At 38.4% G+C, this 18,948-nt stretch overlaps 1 long non-coding RNA gene, 1 other non-coding gene and 1 pseudogene across 2 annotated transcripts; all 3 read right to left on the bottom strand.

The window, feature by feature from the left end:
• Positions 1–10,580: 10,580 nt before the first annotated feature.
• On the bottom strand, positions 10,581–10,677 carry LOC133813348 (small nucleolar RNA Z266; annotated as a pseudogene).
• A 218-nt stretch (positions 10,678–10,895) lies between these two features.
• LOC133813346 (small nucleolar RNA Z266) lies at positions 10,896–11,000 on the bottom strand. Its single transcript, XR_009884368.1, has one exon. It is a non-coding gene; the product is annotated as a small nucleolar RNA Z266 (small nucleolar RNA).
• Positions 11,001–11,704: 704 nt separating this feature from the next.
• Positions 11,705–15,472, bottom strand: LOC133816461 (uncharacterized). The gene is made up of 6 exons (XR_009885263.1): positions 15,261–15,472; positions 14,871–15,173; positions 14,360–14,422; positions 12,717–12,793; positions 11,883–11,969; positions 11,705–11,797 (listed from the first exon to the last, which is right to left on the bottom strand). It is a non-coding gene; the product is annotated as an uncharacterized LOC133816461 (long non-coding RNA).
• Between the last annotated feature and the right edge of the window lie 3,476 nt (positions 15,473–18,948).

Genomic DNA, 18,948 nt, shown 5'->3' with positions numbered 1-18,948 from the left:
GCAGGAACTAGCCAGATCCCTGTCCAGCCCGTTGGAGCGGTAACGAACATTGCATCTACGACTCAAACCGTTACCCAGAATAACCAAGGGGGGAGTAACAAAAGGAAGGGAAATGGTGAGGGCGACTAGAGTGGAACAAAGAAAAATAAGTCTGGGGAGAAATTTGAGCCTGTTTATGCCACTTATACCAACCTCACGGATACTAGGGAGTGCATCTTCCTGGCGAATTCTACTCGCCTACCATGGAGGAAGCCAGAACCATTGAAAAACCAAAGAGTGAAGAGAGATCCTTCGAAGTTCTACCAATTTCATAATGATATCGGTCATAACACTGATGACTGTTGACAGCTGAAGGATGAGATCGAAACTCTCATTAGAGCGGGACCATTGGCCCAGTTCGTGCGAAATCGGGTGATCCCTAATCTACCAGTTGGACCAAACCCTTCATCAGCCCCCGAAGTTCCAATAAGTCAAACTAGAGCTCAAGCGAATCAGGACGATCCTCCTCCGATAATAGGGGGAGATATAGCCACCATTTCGGGAGGACCTCATCTAACAGACACGAGTAGAGGGGCCCAGAAGAGGTACATTAACGAACTGAAATCCCATAACGGAGTAGAGTTCTACCCAGAACAGCAGTTATCGAAGCAATAGCTATTGGAAAAACAACCAATCATTTTTACAGAAGAGGATGCTAGCCACGTCCAATTCTCACATAACGATCCCTTGGTCATAACCGTTCAGCTCGCCAATCGGAGGGTCCTGAGGACACTAGTAGATAACAGGAGTTCTGTGAATATACTTTTTAGGTTCACCTTGGAAAAAGTGGGGTTGTTTGTAACAGAATTGAAGGCGACCTCGATGACTCTGTATAGATTTTCTGGCGAAGGGTCAGCAGCCATCGGGACGATCAAATTAGTGGTAACATTGGGAGAAGGCTCACGAACTGTCTCCAAGTCACTTGAGTTTGTGGTAATCGACTGTCTAACCACATACAATGCAATTTTGGGCCGACCTGCGTTGATGGCATTTGAAGCCATAACCTATATCCGCCACCTAGCAATAAAATTCCCCTAAGCTGCGAGAATATGCACTATCAGAGGTGATCAGCTCGCTGCCAGAGAATGCTATAGCATTTCTATGAAGGGAAAATCACAAACTAGGCAGCAAGCTATGGTCATAAATGACGGAGGCGAGGGAAGTAGAAGTTACTTGTGGGATGGAAGAACCTCAGCAAAAAGAGGACAGTAACGACGCCCAACACGATGACATTGATCCACGGAGAGGCAAAGATAGGTCAGAGCTCCAGGCTATAGAGGAGCTCGAGGAGGTAAACATTGACCCCAATGAAGCTTCAAGAGTTGTAAAGATTGGGAAGAATCTAAATGATAAAAGGAAGAAGGAGTTGATCAATTTCTTACAAGAAAATCTGGACGTTTTCGCCTGGTCACATGAAGACATGGTGGGAATAAGCCCGAGTGTAATCATGCACACTCTAAATTTGGACAAGAACATGCCTGCAAAATCCCAAAAATGGAGACACTTAAGAATAGTCCAAGCTGAAACTCTTGAGAAAGAAGTAGCTTGACTATTAAAGTGCGGGTTTATTCGTGAAGCAAAATACCCAATTTGGGTTGCCAATCCAAATGGGAAATGGAGGACCTGCATTGACTTCTCCGACCTAAACAAAGCTTATCCCAAGGATTGCTTTGACCTACCAAGGATTGATTAGTTGGTAGATGCCATGGCAGGTCACGAACTCATGTCCTTCATGGATGCGTATTTTGGATATAACCAGATTGCAATGAATCCTGTGGACCAGGAACATACTAGCTTCATGACCCCAAATAATGTATATTGTTATAAAGTCATGCCTTCGGGCTGAAGAATGCAAGAGCTACATATCAACGCTTAGTCAACAAAATGTTCGCTAATCAGATTGGGAGAAATATGGAAGTGTATATTGATAATATGCTTGTCAAATCCAAGACTGCTGATAACCATGTATCCAATCTGAAAGAATGTTTTAAAATCTTAAGGAGGTATGACATGAAGTTGAATCCTCAGAAGTGCACGCTCGGAGTGGCATCAGGAAAATTTCTTGGTTTCATAGTCAACACGAGGGGAATAGAGGCAAATCCCAAGAAAATCAGGTCGTTGGTAGAAATGCTCTCACCCAGGTCGCGTAAAGAAGTTCAAAGCCTGACTGGAAAGGTGGCAACTTTGAATCATTTTATTTCAAAATCTACTGACAAGTGCCTACAATTTTACAACTTGCTCAAGGGAAACAAGAAATTTGAATTGACTGAAGAGTGCGAACATGCATTACTCAACCTAAAAACGCACCTGGCCGAGCCCCTAGTGTTATCTAAGCCTATGTCTGGAGAACCTCTGTTCCTTTATTTGGATGTGACAGAAAATGCAGTCAGTGTCGTGTTAGTCCGAGAAGAAGACCGTGCTCAAAAACCAATATATTATATAAGCAAGAGGCTTCTCAGAGTTATGTCACGATACCCACTAATAGAGAAGCTGGAATTTTATCTAATATTGGCTTCCAGGAAGCTCTGGCCATATTTTCAGTCCCATTCAATCAACGTCATGATCGACCAAACTTTAATGCAGGTGTTGTGAAAACCTGAAACATCGGGATGTCTGTTAAAATGGGCTATCGAACTTAGCCAGTTCAAGATACTATACATGCCACAGACCTCAATCCAAAGTCAGGTCCTTGTTGATTTTGTGGCTAGATGCACCAAATTTCAAGAGGAGCTCCTGAAGGAACTGATGCAGGAATTATGGAGAATCTTCGTTGATAGATCATCAAACAGAAACGGATCGGGAGCAGGGATCATCTTAATCTCCCCAGAATGGCATCGATTTCATATAACTCTGAGATTCAGATTCGAAGCATCCAACAACGAAGCTGAATATGAGGCTTTACTAGCTGGGCTGAGAGTGGCAAGGGAGCTCAAGGAAAAAGTCGTCCAATGCTATAATGATTCTCAGCTTGTGATTAATTAGGTGTTGGGAGAATATCAAGCTCGAGGTACCAAGATGGCGGCCTACCTAGCTAAGGTGAAGGGAGAGTTGTCTAAATTTGAGTACAGTACTGTTGAACAGATACCTCGCAAGCAGAACTCTAATGCTGACGCTTTGGAAAGGCTTGCCGCCACCAAAGAAGCTGAGACATTGAATGTAGTTCTAGTGGAAATCTTGGAGAGTCCAAGTGTAACAGAAATGGTAGAATTCAAAATGATCGACACAAGAGCGACCTGGATGACTCCCATAATGGAATATTGCACAATAGGAAGGCTACCTGAGGATAGAAATGATGCAAGAAAAATACTATATCAAGCTCTGAGGTATGTGATAGTGGATGGGACATTGTACCGACATGGTCATTCATTGCCTCTCCTACAATGTGTTCTGCCCGAGGAAGCTAAACCCATTTTGCAAGAATTGCACAAAGGCTTTTGTGGAGAACATTTTGGGGGACAAAACCTAGCACTGAAAATACTGAGGCAGAGATATTTTTGGCCCACTCTAACAAAAGATTCAATCTCGTATGTCCAAAAGTGCAACAAATGCCAATGTTTCGCCATAATTTCCTGAGTTGTTCCAGTTGAGCTAACGATGATCTCATCCCCGTGGCCATTCACGGTATGGGGAATCGACCTAATAGGGTCCCTACCTATGGGAAAGGGAGGAGTTGATTACGCGGCGGTGGCGATCGACTATTTCACGAGTGGGTAGAAGCTGAACCTCTGGCAACCATCACTTCAAAGAGAGTATTATATGTCGATTTGGGCTTCCTAAAAATACCGTGTCAGATAATGGGACACAATTCGACAGTGATCTCTTCACTGACTTCTATGAAAAATACAACATTATTAAGAGTTTCTCCTCAGTAGAATATTCGCAGGCCAATGGACAGGTCGAGGCTATGAACAAAACCCTAAAGGTGAGGCTATAGAAGAGGTTAAACAAGGCCAAAGGATTATGGCCTGAATAGCTCCCGCAAGTACTTTGGGCATACCAAACTTCTAACAGAACCTCCACGGGGCATACTCCTTTTTACTTAACTTTTGGAAGCAAGGCCATGCTTCCAGTCGAAGCCATGGTAGCCACTCACAAGCAAAGGACATTCAACCAAGAGCAGAATGAGGGACTACTTAACACACCCCTCGATCTGATTGAAGAAAAATGAGAAGATTCGCAGTTACAGCTCACCCATTATCAACAAAAAATCATTCACTATTTTAATTCTAAAGTTAATATGCGTAGATTTGGATTGTACGACCTGTTTCTCCAAAGGGTATTTCTAGCAAATAATTATCCCAAGGATGGTGTTTTAGGCCTGAATTGGGAGGGACCATATCAGGTCGTTGAGGTTTCGTGAGAAGGAACTTTCAAGATAGCTTAGTTGAATGGGGAAGTAGTCCCACGGACCTGGAATGCCCTACATTTGAAAAAATATTATCAGTAGCACCACCATCAATGAAAGCCTTATTTTAAAAGCCATTTTATTAAATAATAGGTGGATTATAAAATAATCTTTAAGATAGTATGACTTCGTGTTCTAGTTTTGTAAAAGCAACCAAGAAAGTTTCTACATTCTGGTTACTTGGGGGGCATATAACCCGAGATTGGAAAAATTAAGCTTGCTTGGTAAGTTTAAATCATTAAAATCCCTGGATACAACCAGGTCCAAAACTTAGAGGCTTGGAAAAATAGATTATTCGACAACTTTTTAAGAAGCTCGAGTTTTCAATGAACCTAGTGCGAACTAAGTTGAATCATTTAAAATCCTGGACGTAACCAGGTCCGGAATTTAGAAGTTTGGAAATATTGATTATTCAAAGGCTTTTTTAAAGTTTGAATTTTCAATAAACCTAGCGCGAACTAAATTTAAAATCATTTAAAACCCTGGATGCAACCAGGTCCGAAACTTGGAAAGTTGGGAAAATTGTTTAATATCAAGGGCTTGTTAAAGCTCGAGTTATCAATAAACCTAACACGAACTAAGTTTAAGTCATTTAAAACCCTAGATGCAACCAGGTCTGAAACTTAGAAAGTTGGGAAATATTTTTAATATCAAGGGCTTGTTAAAGCTCGTGTTATCGATAAACCTAGCACGGACTAAGTTTAAATAAATTAAAAAACCTTGATTCTTAACGGGTATGATACAAATCAACACACAAAACTTGGATATAACCGAGCTCAAAATATCTATCCCTATCTAAAAATCGATTCCTAAAATCTCGAATGTTCAAATAAGGATTCATAAACATGAAAGATAGTAAAGGAATGATAAATGGATCGAAAAGTTAGATGTACATTGAAATTATCCCGAGGAGAAAAAACCTCGAACTGAGCCCGAAGGCAATTGCTTAATAAAAAAATCTTTTAAGCAATTACAAATACAAAATAAAGGGGGTCTCACTGAGCTCCACCAGCTCGCTCCGAAGATGTGACCTCCTCGCCACCCCCTCGGCTGCTACGGAAGCCTCCCCAGTCTCTAATGGTTCTTGCTAAATCCGAGCCTTGAATTTTGCAAGGTACAGATCCCATAGCCCGATTTCCATGAAAGAGAAGTTTCCATCCTGGTTAAAGGCCCAACACTAGTATAGCATCTCTTCCTTGGACGACAATGAGGCCACCTATTCTTCTTTGACTATGGCCTCGGCCTCGAGTAGTTTTGCTTTGGCTTCATCAACCTCGGCCTAAAGTTGTGCAGTTTGAGCTTGGAGGGCAGACCATGCAGTCTTTCCAGCCGGCTCACTCTCTTGGGATGAGGTGAGAGCAGCCTTGGCATCGTGTTCATTCTTCTGAGCAGCCGCCAAAGCAATTTTGGCAACCTGCTCGACTTCCTGAGCGGCTGTTAGGGCAGTGTTGGCAGCGTTTAGTTCGACCTGAAGCTCATAATTTCTAGCCCTAGCATGTGGTATGCTGCGATACTGGGCCAGGGCAGACTACAAAATAATAAAACAAGTCAGAGATATACCCTTGGGCATAATAAAAAGAAATATGTCACCAAGGAAGGATAACTTACAGTGAGGTTCATTCCCATAGTTGATTCCATGACATTCTCCAGGCTCTGCTCCTAAATGGTCCTCAGATCCCTCGAGTTGGCCCTATAGGCGTGCCCCACCATATGGCTCGCCGTCTCGTAAATGATACCCCAAAAAGCTTCAGGGATCTTTTCTAGATCCTGGGGATCTACTGGTATTCGAAAAGCCGGGGCTAGGACGGTGGGGGATGGAGGCTCAGCTTGTATTACTTGGGCCTGAGGAGCCGCAAATCAAGGTGGAGGAGGAGGAGGGGGAACCTTAGCGGTAACAGAACTCACCGGAATTGATTCCTGAGTTGAGCTCGCGTCTTTCCTCTTGGCAGGGGATCTTGAGGTGTTGTCCGCTGCAGGAGGGTCTTCTTTGTGATCCTGAACCTCTTCACCACGGGGCCCGAGCCAGTCTTCCTCTCTTGGAAAGCAGTTTGGAGGTCAGGAGCTCCGAGTTGTTCCATCTCTTCGCCTGAAAAGAACAAAAAGGTGTTAGTTCACAAATAAAGTTGTCAAAAACATATACAAGGATAGAGAAAACAAAGATCCTACCCTTCGAGCTGAGGGAGGAGTCTATTATCACCAACTCGAGTGTTTTGACTGGGATAGGCACAACCTTCGACCTTGTAATTAATGGAGGAGAGGGAAAGTCTACGGTTAATATTTCTGGGATCCTAAAGGGTTCAGGCTCAAGTCCTTCCTCAGGGCTGGATTCATCTACGTATTGTCTAAATCCAAGGGCAAATGCACCCTGGGGCCAAGAAGACCAGGTCCTACAGTTGGTTCCATACTCCTCAAAAATGGCAGATCTAAAGTTTAAAGTGTTGTCAACAAAAACTATACCCTTAGGGTAACTATGGTCATGACGTACCACTAGGTGGTCTACGCATTGGAGCAGGGTTATATTGCGATCTGGATTATGAGGATGATGATGGACGAGCTGATTTGGGTTAAACTGAACTAACCTAAAATTGGCAACAACCTTATCTAATTCCCTATAAGGGTATGGGTTGCCTTGGCCGGAGGGGCCGGCTGCTGTCCCTGATGCAACTTGTTCTAAATCAGGTTCTCAAACAACCTTGGGAGCCCAGATTTTTTGCACAAGAGGCACCTCGTCCTCTTCTTCCTCCTCGTCATCAGTGGCAGGCAAGGCCTCCTCTTGAGAGGAGGGAAGCTTGTGGATCACCGGAAGGGTAGCTCGGGACCTTAAGGCCAACGTTTGACCTTCGTCGATCAACTTGCACGCTATCATTGTGACGTCATTCATGACCTGGTAGTAGTTCTTCTCACTGGGAGGAAGCCTAGAAAACTTCTCATATTGACCCCCAAGGCTCACGGACTTTCCCATCCTCGCAAATATGGTTGCACAAGAAACAAATTTAGTTAAGACGTGTACAAAAGAAATATCTTGAAAAGAATAAAATGTCACGAGCTGAAGTCACAAAAGTAAGGAACTGACGAGGTTGGTTGAAGTATCGGTGTTCACAATTCGAGAATTCATTCGACATAAAGAACAAGTCTTTGTAGTCATTGGGATGGCTGGGAAGCTCAATGATGGGGGTAGAGTTGGGAAACCTTGTGAGATAATAGAACCCGTCAGCTCGCCCTTTCTGCTCCGGGCTAGCTTTGAGGCATAAAAAGTTTAGTATATCTTCCTTGGTGGGGACCTCCCACCCATGCTTCAAAAATATATATTTCAGCCCCGCCAAAAGTCTATAAGAATTTGGGGGGAGCTAAATTGGAGCCAACTTCACGTAATTTAAAAAGTCTGCAAAGTATTGGTCTAAGGGAAGAAAGGCCCTAGCCTTCAAGTGCTCGTCACTCCAAGCCGCGGAGTTGTCTTGGAGAGGGGAGCAGCTTCGTTCCCCTTCTAACGCATGTTGAGCCAGGAGATTTCCAGTCCCGACCTCTATGTTGTGGCTCAACATGATTTTGTTCACCCTCCCCTTGTTGTGATCTTTGATATGATACGTTAAGCCTTGAAGTAGGCATTTGGGTCAACGACTAGCTCCTTCTCCACCACCAGGTTGAAGTGTGGGATGGGAGACTCTGGGGAGATCTACTTCTCCTTGTTCTTTTACTGAGCAGACTAGCTAGATGCATTCTTCTTTGGGGCGATTTTCTTTTGAGGAGCAATCAGATCGCCTAACGAGGAGAACGACCTAGTTAGTAGGCGGCCTAAGAGGATTTGGGGTCTATGGCGTGAGGATATGAAGGGGGGAATGGTTTACTTGTGTTATTCAAGCTAAGGTTAGCCTCAGCCCCATCGCGTGATGCCACACTATACCCTAAGTTACGCGCCTTAGTTTCCTAACAGAACCCTGATATTTAGGGACCTGTGTGTCAGACTACAAGACCACTACTTAACTTGGGAGACGGTTTAGCACAAAACCACCCAAGAAATGTAACCTCTAAGCTATCTGGTTTGAAACCTAAAAAGCCTTCATCTCTTTTATCTCGAATTGGTATTCTCTAAATTAATTCACCATTAGAATTACCCAGATTTACCCAAAAATTTCCCAGTTTTATGAATGTCTTATTTCTAGAGCCATTTTTGGACTCACCCGTTAAACCTAAGTCAAAACCTATTCCCTAAAAACATTTATAAATAGTCTAACATTGACTACAGTGAATATTGCGGATGAACATGGTGAAGAACAAAAGTCCATTAAAAAAACAAAATCTTAAAACCAATGAATGAGATACTTACACTGTGTTCTTCAATGGAGATATGTAGAATTTACGAAGGGAAGTTCCTGGAAAACTTCTGAATGACTGGGTACAGTGAACGATTTTTGGGGATTTCTAGGAAAGAAGAAAGGCCTGAAAGTGCAGAAGAGGAATTTTTTTAAATGAAAGGTCGTGAAGTCTGAAACTTGGCCTTTCTGACTAATATAATTTTTTTACTTGGGAATTTAGAGTTCTAAACTGAGTACACTAGGAGAACAGTAGTTTCCCTTTGTTTCCTTTTTATGAACACAAATTGTGTAGATTGATTTGGGCCATCCAATTGGGTTAGTTCAAGATCCAAGGGCCAAGATTAAATAGACAAAACGACGACAAAAAGGTTACAAGAAAATTATTGCAGTCCTCGAAACCCGAACAGACGCCAATTGTAGTACATCACGTGTGCAGTACTTGAGTAGTGGCCAGGCGTGGTTTTGTGTAATAAAAGTCTAAAAGCCCCTATTGTGTAGGTCAGAAAGTGACGACATCATACACGAGCAGGAGCTTGGGGGCAAATGTTGTACCCTAATTTTAGCCCGAGTTTATTAACTCAGTTCGAGTACAACTGGCAAATAAATATACGAAAAAAGAACCAAGATATCTATTTATTATCCATGAAGGCAGCTTGACTTGCACAGTGGTCATACGAGCTAGGGATGCGGAGGTTGTGAAGCGCAGGCTCATAATATTCAAACGACAGTCGAAGTATGAGGTTGGAGGAGATATTCAGCTCGTGGTAATTCTAATATATTACACACCCGCGGATCCCGAGAGACTCGGGTCCTTTTATACGTTTATTTATGACCAGGTTGTCATATTTAATGTCCAAGATATTAGGAGAACATTTACTTTATGATCAGATCATATCCCATTATAAATGGGAAATATATGTATTAAATGTAATAAATATGTATATGCGTGATTGACTCACGCAGTTACCCAAACTTGTCTACGGAATTCCCTTATAAATATTGGGAATGTAGGACAGGGAAAGGGACCATTATTGGGTAATACTGAAACTCTGCCAAAATGGAGAGAGAACCAACAATAATTTAGACTCGTGGACTATGTGAATTTTAACCACTGAACCACGTAAAAATAATATTAGAACAAATTAAGGTAACAATAAGCTGATTCACAAATGAAAAATCATTTACCAATTTGGCAAATTAATTTAAAAAATTAACAAAATGTAAAGCCATTCTATTATTTATATGAAATTTGGAAAGCCACTGTATTATTTAAGAAAAAGTAAGACCACAAACAATAAATAATACTGATCACAAATTTAAAAATATAATATGCATATACAACAATAGTACCCAAAAAAAAAACAAGCATAATTTGATATTGCATTGTAAAGTAGTCATTGGCATATTCCTTGCAGAGAAATCTAATATTGTCATCTAGTGCCACTCCCACCCATGTATGAACTATTAATCTATATCATTATAAAAAATGACACAATGTGGTACATAACTTTTAAAGAGAAAAAATGACTGATACATTAAAAAAAATCAGTACTCCATTAAGGATAAATAAATTGGCAGACTAAATTGCTAGCTAGAGTTTTCAAAATGAAATAATAAAACTAGAAGTATAAACAAATTATCGATTAAGTCAATAAAATTTGTTACATTTTTTCTTCTTCAATATTTTGGCTTAATAGTAATTAAGAGTAAGACAATTTCTATCCAAGTTGATATAACAACTTGATCTCAAGATTAAGCTAAAGATGCTTGAGATACTCCCTATAGCTCTAATGTATAGACATTTATATGGTGAGGATGGTTGTGACAGGCATGTGTCAGACAATTCAAATGCCTCAAAGTTGAGTTCAATAAAGAGTTCTTCTTTCACGCATCTAATTGATTCGTCATTCTTGCCCAATCCATTACAAAATTACCAAAACCAATACAAACAAACCATTCAAAAACATATATATAATAGCAAAAAAGCTACTGGACCAGAGTAATAAGGAATATCTCCAGAAGTAACATAAATAAAATGGAAAGAATTAAAAAAAAAAAAGAAACAAACAAACACATACATGCTATGCCAGGGAAGTGTTTGTGACCAACTAAGACCATAAACTTAATATAGGTGTTGCGATAAACAAGTCAGACAATTCAAATGCCTCAAATGTTTTGAGTTCATGAAAGAGGTTTTTGTTCTCCTTTTCACACATCTAATTGAATCATCATTCTTGCCAATTCCAAACACAGCAAATCGAAATTAATAAATCACTTGAAAAAAATCTAAAATATAGGTAGGAATCATGTACATTTGAAAAGAAACAAAAAAAAAAAAAACATTAATATAGAAAAAATAAATTGAAAAAAAGAAGTTAAGAAATATATAAAAGAAGATGGCTACTCATTGTTGGGTTTTCAGAGAAATAGATAGAAAGAACCACCACTCACTAGTCTTCTATTCAATCTAATAGAAAATGCAATTGATCCACCTAGTAACTCAGTTAAATAAATTAGACAGTTGGAGTGCAATACCGAAATGGAGTAATATATGCAAGGAACATTTATCAAAACAGATCATCAAATATATATACACACACGCATCATGGATATATATATTGTTTAAATATTAGACCATTCCTTATTGATTACATATATAAGATCATCAAATATATTTCAAACACCAAACCAAAATATATATTATTGATTAAAAAGAAGCAACAAAACCAAAAACTTGGAACGACTAAGAAAATATAAGAACACCAGATTTGCAAATAAAAGAAAAACTATGGTAAAACTTCCAACTTTCTCTAAATCCAGAACAAGAAATCACAAATATATAGCTATTCAAAAATTATATTATAAAGAAGGAAAATGAATATGGAAAAGAGACTAAAATAGAGAGAATGAGAGTGAAATGCAAAAAAAAAATAGAGATGGAAAAAGAGAATTCCTGGACATGATTCGCCTGACAAGCTCCATGACTGATAATTTTCTGAGTCCATACTATTAGGATGATCTTTATGAGCTTTTGGCCTATCTGGTGGATCATGCACAATATGTAATATTCAAACAATTTATCATTTCAATTTATATAAATCTTGAAATTGAATTATTGGTATTACCAATGGCTTTCGTCCCTTCAACTGAGGATGGTCAAAAGCTGGTTGTTGATGAGACAAAACACAATCTATAATATCACCATCTGGACTCTGAAATCACCAAACATTCAAAGAAATAAATTTGGTATTATTATAGTCAAATTTAAAGAAAAATAGAGTAAAAACGGGGAAAGTGTGAGTGAGAAAAAGAATTATATAAGCTAGATAGATCTTCTGTAAACCAGAAGAAACTACCATCAATTTACACAGTTTAACAAGAAAAATGGGGAAAGAAATTACACAATGGTCAGTAAGTAGATGAGTTTTAATTAATTTAACTGGCACCAATAACTAATTATCCCCATTAGATAAAGCCACATTGATTTCATTAATCATTGTAACATAATCACTACCCACATTTCCAAATCCAACAACCATCACTTTTATGACCAAGGATTCATTTTTATAAAATCAAAAAATCAAATTTTAAACATAGTTCCTAAATCCCAAGACCCTTCTTCCACTAAAAAAAGTAATTAACTTTTCAGCTTCATTACCTACTAATTTGGAATGCATAATCAACCCAAGAAAGTCATGTCACGTCAACCACGCAAAAAAAATCTCAATTCCCAGATTAGATATCAGATTATATACTCCCATTCAATCCAACGTGCATAAATGAATTATGAAACAAAAACAAACCTAGATCAAAGCAAACCCACCATAACAGAAAAAGCAATCTACTTTACAAATTATGATAGAATGGAAAAATAGTGGAAACTCTACACACACAGATACATATAGATTTAAAGATTCAAAGATTTTCAGTAGACAATCAAGAGACTATGAGTGTAGTACCTGGTGATAAGGCCCAAAGCTGCTCTCTTCCACTTCTAAAACTACACCTGAGCTTTATATATGATAATTTAATCTTCCTCTGCCAAAAAAGTAAATGAACAGATTAAGTTATGGTTAAAGAACTTCCTTGAAAACTATCAACTCATTAAACAATATCCTCCATTGCTATGCTCTCACTAATTGAAATTTTCAATGTCACTCAAAATAAAGCTATGGTTTCAGTTGAAAAATCAACCAATAATAAATAAATTATTGATCTATGAAAACAAACTCTCTAATCTCTCAGACTCAACAAACAATGTAGACATGAAAAGTTACTCACAATTATCCATATCATGTACAAAACCAACAAAATTCATTCCAGTTAATCCTAAATCAATTTATAACTTCTCCAAATTTGCAAAAATTAAGATTGTAATAGTGAACTTGGAAATATAAGTTTTAGGATATGTTTGTGGATACAAAGCTATTACCTACCATCTTATTTTTTAAAGAGAAACGGTGGCTTGTAACAGATCAATATTTTCATCCAACAAATTTCACAAACTATCATATGTTGAATGCCCTTTCTGGACTGAATTTATTTTCCTGTCAAAGCCAACATGCCTACCAACTTTATTCTCTTTTTCCTTTACCTAAGCTTTGCTCAACTAACTTGCATGATGAATTTATTTTCTAGTGCACCCTTTTATCTCATTGCATAAAAATGATTCATAACAAAATTCAAAGAATCATTCTTACACAAACAGAGATCGAATTGGGAACAAATGCTCCATAATCATAATAAATGTAAGTTGACATGGTACCTTATTTCAGGGACAAAACTAAAGGAATTGCACAAATAATATGGTCAAGCAAAACTAAAATAATAAAGTATGTTAGAACAATTTTTATACTGCTAGTTTTGATTGTTTTATTATTTACTTTTTCACTACAATTTCAACTCCAAGCTAAAAAGAAGAACCGTTGAAAAAAGTTCTAAAGACTCATTGTTCTAATCCACAATCAAAGTCATATAATGATAACGCTATGTGATGTCATACCAAAAAAAATTAATATAGTAATAATACAAAATTTTCTACAACATTGCTTAATGGTCTCAACAAGTCACTTTTCTCAGGAAAGATAAACTGAAATTGAATCATACTACAGAACATAGCAAAACTGGGATTAAAAAAAATTTCATTCATGGAAATGGACCAAACAAGCTTTTGGATATTATAGAGTAACATATGTCTCAACCAGAGCCAGAGTTTAACATGGTTGTACTTAACTAACACACACACACACACACACGATAAAAGGGCTCTTAATCTACTTAGAAAAATTTAGTGAAGTTTAACTCGTTTTAGATAAGGAAAAAAAAAGCAAAAGAACCATATATGTACCAGTTCATTTCCAACTTTAATTATTATATGATTCCTCTCACATAAATAAGTCATGTATTATTAGTATACTACAGGCTAAAACATGTTTCAAAGTTCACAAAATAGAAAGTTCAATAGGCAAAGGCATAATCATGAGTACAACTTCTAACCTTCTATCTTCTATTGACTTGTAACATTTAGGAAATACACATATATGAACAATATATATGTATATATATATATATGAAAACATGAAGGGCACAACTAAAAGCATACATTGAAGAGAAACGACGCATGCACCATTCCAATCAATCTTGTTATTATTATATGAGCTTTTCCCTATGAGCAACTGAAAGCATATGATTCAAATGCATTAGTTTCAAAATACAAAATCAATACTAAGTGAGAGATTATGCTTATTTGCTTATAGTAGTCAAAACAAAGAAGAGTTATATATATAATATATCTATAGAACTCAGAAAAATAGAGAGATTAAACTCATGCCTAAATAAAGCTTATAAGTGTATATATTTATATATTAGAATATTATTAATTATAAATCCACTTTTTTTTTTGTCATTCTATTAGGCATTTTTTGAAACATATTGAGTGCATAAGAAATAAAAAACTGAGTAAAATATGTAAAGTGAAACCAAATGAATCTTCTCACTATTCTTATTTAGCCAAATAATACAACCAACTTAGTCCAATCTAAGCCTGTGAAGGAGAAGTGAGAAGAGTAAATAATTATCTATAGAACTAGAAATTGAGAGAGAAATAATAGTACCTGCATGTATGTATTGGGGCCTAGGTTCTCAAAGCTCCCTTAGAACCCAACAAACAATATATTAAATAATAGAAAATGTTAAGAAGACAATAAGAAATATGAACCCCAACACAATATTAGTTTCTTATCTTCATTGTTAAAGAATGTCTCTGACTCCTTCCATTGAGCATTTCCTTCACAAACACTACGATTCCATCAACTTGAACCCACTCGTTCACAAATTCAGCAAGCTCTTTCAATGATCTTTGGTACAAGTTCTCTCCTTCATTGATGATAATCCCAAAATATATGGACCTTCTGGATCTTCAAAAAAAAAAAGAGAGAAAGAATCAAATAGAGAGAAGGAAATAGAGAAAAATACAAACTCTAAAACCAAATGGGTTCACCCACAACTTCACGTCATCGATGAGATTGAAAGAGACTCTACGAAGGTGGTGGCCAACATACTTCCTTTAGTCGTCAAGGCTTGTAAAAGATTTACTTCCAGAGAGGTGGTGGCCAGCTTTCAAGATTCAGTCTTGTTTCAAGCCTAGGTTTCCAAAAATACTAAGGGAGATGGAAGAAAAAGGGAAAGAAAGAAAGAGGAAAACAAAGTGCTTAAGAGGAAAGAGAAATATAAGACAAAATTTCATTTGCTGCTGCTTTTTTTTTTTTTTTTTCATTTACCGCGTTTAAGTTTAATTTTTTTCCCTCTCCCCCATTACTTTATTCTATTATAATACTTTTTCAATAATCTTATAATTAAATGTTGTGGAAAGAGGTTTTTGTTGTAGTGGCAACTCCGTCCTTGGATATAATGTGCTCGAGGAACACCACTTGCGAAAGCCAAAACTCGCATTTCTCGAACTTGGCGTAGAGTTGATGCTCCTTTAGTCGTGATAGGATTAACCTCAAATGTTCCTCGTGCTCGACTTCGACCTTGGAGTATACTAAGATGTCGTCGACGAATACTACGACAAATTTATCTAAGTAGTCCTTGAAGACCCTATTCATTAAGTCCATAAACGCGGCTGGAGCGTTGGTAAGACCGAAAGACATAACTAAGAACTCGTAATGCCCATAACAAGTTCTAAAAGATGTCTTAGGAATATCATCTCCCCGTACCTTGAGCTGATGGTACCCAAACCGTAAATCAATCTTTGAAAATATGGTCGCACCTCAGAGTTGATCATACAAGTCATCAATCCGGGGTAGCAGGTACTTATTCTTAATCGTTACTTTATTCAGCTCGCGGTAGTCTATGCACATCTGCATGCTTCCGTCCTTCTTCACAAGTAGAACCGGTGCTCCCCATGGCGAATGACTTAGTCTAATGAAACCCAAGTCTAGGAGTTCTTGTAGCTGCGTCTTTAACTCCTTGAGTTCTGTAGGTGCCATCTGGTATGGTGCCTTGGAGATAGGCTTGGTGCCCGATACTAATTCTATCGTGAAGTCAATTTTCTGAGTTGGCGGCAACCCTGGTAAGTCATCGGGAAATACTTCTGGGAATTCTCGTACAATGCGGACGTCTCCAACCTTAAGCGGTGTTTCCTTTACTACATTTGTGATGCTGGCTAAGAATGCTTGACATCCTTTTTCTATCATTCTCTGGGCTTTGAGAGATGATATTAGTGGGGTGCGTAGTCCTGAAACTTGTCCCATGAAGCATAGTCTCTGGCCTTCAGGAGTCTCGAACGTCAATTTCTTGCGTTTGCAGTCGATGGTTGCGACATGCCTTGCTAACCATTCCATGCCTAGTATCACGTCGAAGTCCTTGATCTCTAGTTCTATCAGGTCTCCTTCTAATTCTACGTCCTCAATCTTGATCGGTATGCCTCATACTATCCGTGATGATAGAACTATTTTGCCCGAAGGCAACTCGGTTACAGACCTACTTCTAAATCTTTCACAAGGTTTGTCTAGTTTTTCTATAATACACCAATCTATTATTGAGGATACACAACTTATATTATTGAGGATAGAAACCTGACCTGTAACCACCTTATTGCTAGCATCAGCCTCTCCTTGGGTTAAGGCAAATACCCTGGCAGGAACCATCTTGTCTTCCTTTTTCCCTTCTGGCTTGAGCTGAGGACATTCTTTCTTTCGGTGTCCTTCTTGACCACAATTGTCACATCCCTTGGTGTTTTCCCGACATTCACCGGGATGTTTCTTCTAGCACTTAGTACACTATGGGCACTATACATAACCCGACCTACTGCTTCCATTGTTTGTCGGTACCCGTTTATCACTATCGGACTGCTTATTGTCAGGATGCCTTCTTTTTTGACCATTATTGTTGTTGCTGGAAGCATTGCTGTTGTTGTTATGGTTGTTGTTCTGACTATTCTGAGGTTGACTCTGCTGTCTAGGCTCAGGCTTACTGGCTTCTTCTTTACTAAAATTAGCCTGCATCCTTTCTACTTTTATTGCCATCTCTAGAACATCGACATATGTAGTATTTCCTGGGTTTGCTAGCTTAACCCCTAGCTCGATCTTTAGTAAAAGTCCTCTAACGAACTTAGTCACCCTGAGATAGTCAGTTGGAACCATTTTTGGTGCGAACTTAGCTAATCGGTCGAACTGCCGAGCATACTCTGCCACTAATAAATTCCCTTACTTCAGGCCGGCAAACTCCTCGACTCTTGAAGCGATGACAGCCGAATTATAGTACTTTTTGTGGAACAACTCCACAAATCGGGTCCAAGTCATGGTGGAAACATCATGCGTCTGCTGGACTAAGTCCCACCATATTCTCGCATCTTTCTTGAGTAGAGATGAAATGCAGGATATGCGGTTCGCGTTGCCTAGATTCATGTGCGTCAGGATTGGCTCCACATTCCTGAGCCACTCTTCTGCCTCGAAGGGGTCTGTAGTCCCTTCGAAGTTTGGAGCGTGTTGCTTACGAAACCACTTATAAATTGGCTCCATGTACTGAACTGGATATGGTGCATAATTCGCCACTGGTCATCCCCCATATGGGCCAACTTGTTGGGGTGCTGAGGCCATTTCCTGTGGATGTGGGTGCGGTGGAGGCGGAGGCTGAGTCTGAGGCTGAGCTTATTGTCGCTGTTGCTACAATAACTCCTCAAATTGTTGTCACAGTCTGGTGATTTCCGCAGTGTTGTCAACTAGCGGCGGCGGTGACGGCGCATTGCGGCTGGTAGCAGCACGCACTCCCCTTCTGCGAACTGGAAGGGCTTCATTGTTCACCGGAGCAGCGTTGGAGGCATTTCCATTGGTGCGAGCAGACCTTCGGAGTGACATCACAGCAGAGTTCTAACAATTGAGAAAAACATGTTAGAACTTTACCCTAATAGGCTCTAAGCACTACAAGAAAAAACAGTATTCATAACACTTAAAAACTGCTAACCGGGAGTATTGATAACGCTTCTGAAAATGCTAACATAGCCCCTGTTATTAAAAGTCCTGTCTTTTCTATAACAGTATTCGAATGTTATGTTCAATGTTATCTTAAACTATTCAATAGCACATTTTTAGTTGCTATAATATTCAAATAATAACATTTAGTTAGAGTATTTGGTTATAAATTTGAAGTTTAATCTTATACTTTTTGCATAACACTTTTCAACTGTTACATTTGATTATTTTGATAGCATTTTTAGTTTGTTATATTATATAAATCATAACAATTTATTACACTTATAATATGTTTCTAAATCATAAAATATTAAGGTTTTTTATTGTGATAAGGGTACTTATACGTTTTTTTTTAATTAAAAGATTTTCATTATTGTATTTTGATAAAAAAAAATCAAAATTAATCATAAAATATAATTCTCAATAGATTGATAAACCATAAGTATTACATTAAACAATAACTAGTTCAAACTCTGAATGTTTCTATTTCATGATATCTTAGTTCTAACTTAAGTTTGAAAGCATAACATAATAAATTTTTATAATCTTGAACATTTTTAACTTCAAAAATGAAAAACAAAAAATTACAAGATACACAAAAGTAAACCATGCATGAAACTTGCTCCATCCTTCAATTCATCATCATTTGTGCACTTGTCTTTATTGTGAGTCCATTTGTTGTGCACTTGTCATATACCTGTTTCCTTTTCTTGTTTCC

This window comes from Humulus lupulus, chromosome 1 (assembly GCF_963169125.1).
Source record: "Humulus lupulus chromosome 1, drHumLupu1.1, whole genome shotgun sequence".
Lineage (NCBI taxonomy): Eukaryota > Viridiplantae > Streptophyta > Magnoliopsida > Rosales > Cannabaceae > Humulus > Humulus lupulus.
The sequence above is the reverse complement of the archived record's forward strand: the minus strand, read 5'-3'. Positions and strand labels throughout refer to the sequence as shown.